Here is a 1,946-nt window from a genome sequence, read left to right on the forward strand (position 1 = left end):
TGTCAACTTACAACCTTGTTGACTATTATTACTACAGACATCAGCTGTGTAATGTCTGGAGGGTGAGTTGGCCTAACTTGGTATGTTCCATCAATGCAAATTGTACGCACTGAAGCCAAATGTATGTTATTAGAAATAAGGTAGGAAATATTTGAAAAAACCAATCCCACAAATCTTGGCACCCCTCCCTGAACTAAATCCAGTCGGCCCTGGTAAAATCTGTTATTTGTTCCATCACAGCATAATAATCTTTGTTGTCATTCATCAGAGACTAAGATGTTAGCCCACTCTTCCAACGTCTCTGGAATAGGTGAACTAACCCTTCTTCTAGCTGGTGCAATAGTTCGTATAGAATTCTGGTGCCCTACAGCTAGTAGTGCTCTAATGTTCCTATGGGAGTAAATAAATTAATAAACATGCATTACGTGCTATTTTAAAATAAAATAAAGTATAGTTTACAATTTATATTTTTATATTTATATTTCTTTTTGGAATATAAAATACAGTTGAAAATGTATTATTAAAGTTATTATTGTATCATTTTAGAATTTAAATAAATAATAACATACTGAGGAGCAGTCTTGTTATATATTTGAGCCGGTGATATATTCTCACTTCCTCCGCGTTCTCTTAAAGCATTGAGGAACACCCGGACTTCCAATGAACGTTGACGGTTTGGGTGATGGATGTGTTGCCTTCGGCCAAGAAGAATAATTGATCCGGGGTCCAATCCCATCCGTGCGGTCACTCTGCAGCCGACACATCTTCTTGCACATCGAAGATATCTGTATGAATAAAATAAAAATATGTGTTTAAAAATACTTAGGGCCGTTCTTACAATATTCGGTTAAACTTAACCGACACTTAATCGGCCGAATTCTGCCGGTAATAAAATCTGTTATCCGTTGGTTAGCGTTAACCGACACTTTACTGGACATTGTAAGAACGGCCCTTAGATGATTTTTAAATTTTAAATGATAAGTATAATTTACCTAGTCCCACCAACATCCCAATTTAAATGGTATTCTTACCCCACCGCATCTCTGTAAGTTATTGAGCCACGACTTTCACCATTTACAACTGAACTTGGTCCGCCACCATTTGGGGGAACACCATCATCTTATAAGAAAATAATGTACTATTTTAGTTAACATTAATTACACGTAGAGTTAGGAATGTGAACATTTTAATAAAAAAAAATTAAAATTAAAAAGGTGGGTTAGTGGATGTCGCTCTGCTGTACAGTAGGTTAGAAGTGGGTCACTGTATAATGGATGGTATTAAATTTGAATTCAATGATATAATATCAATGTATAAGAAAAACGATTCTGAGCGGAGACGGTATATCAGTCTATGTATTAGACATATATATATATATACTTATCTATGGTATTAAAAAAAAATTGACCTATAATAGGTACCCTAGGGTGGCCCTTAAAAATAAATCTTTAAATTTTTTTTACGGCACCCACCCAATTTTTGTTAATGCCCGAAAAAATAATGCCTGCAAAATTTTATATCAATCATTCAATTTTAAGCCGTGCCCCCGGGCATTTGAAGTTGAGTAGTTTTGTCATTTTTTACGGAAAAATCTTTATATTGTGCTATAACTTTTTTTTTTTTAATCAAAAAATATTAAACAATAAATATCTAGTAGGAAATTATATGAGGATCTCAAAAATTTCACTTTTTATATTATTACATTGTTTATTACTGAGATAATTACAATTTTATGTAAAAAATATGCAAAAGCTCATAAAATCCGACTAAATGGTATTTTTTCGTTTTATTATTTATACCAGTCGAACGGTTCGAAACACAATAAAATCATATATGTACAAAATTATTTAAAATTAAATTTCCTAAAAAAATTTAAATTACTCAATTTAACACGTTAACTGCCACGAGCCCGCCGGCGACCTAACACGGATACATTAAATTGGAGC

Source organism: Acyrthosiphon pisum, chromosome X (genome assembly GCF_005508785.2).
Source record: "Acyrthosiphon pisum isolate AL4f chromosome X, pea_aphid_22Mar2018_4r6ur, whole genome shotgun sequence".
Classification (NCBI taxonomy): domain Eukaryota; kingdom Metazoa; phylum Arthropoda; class Insecta; order Hemiptera; family Aphididae; genus Acyrthosiphon; species Acyrthosiphon pisum.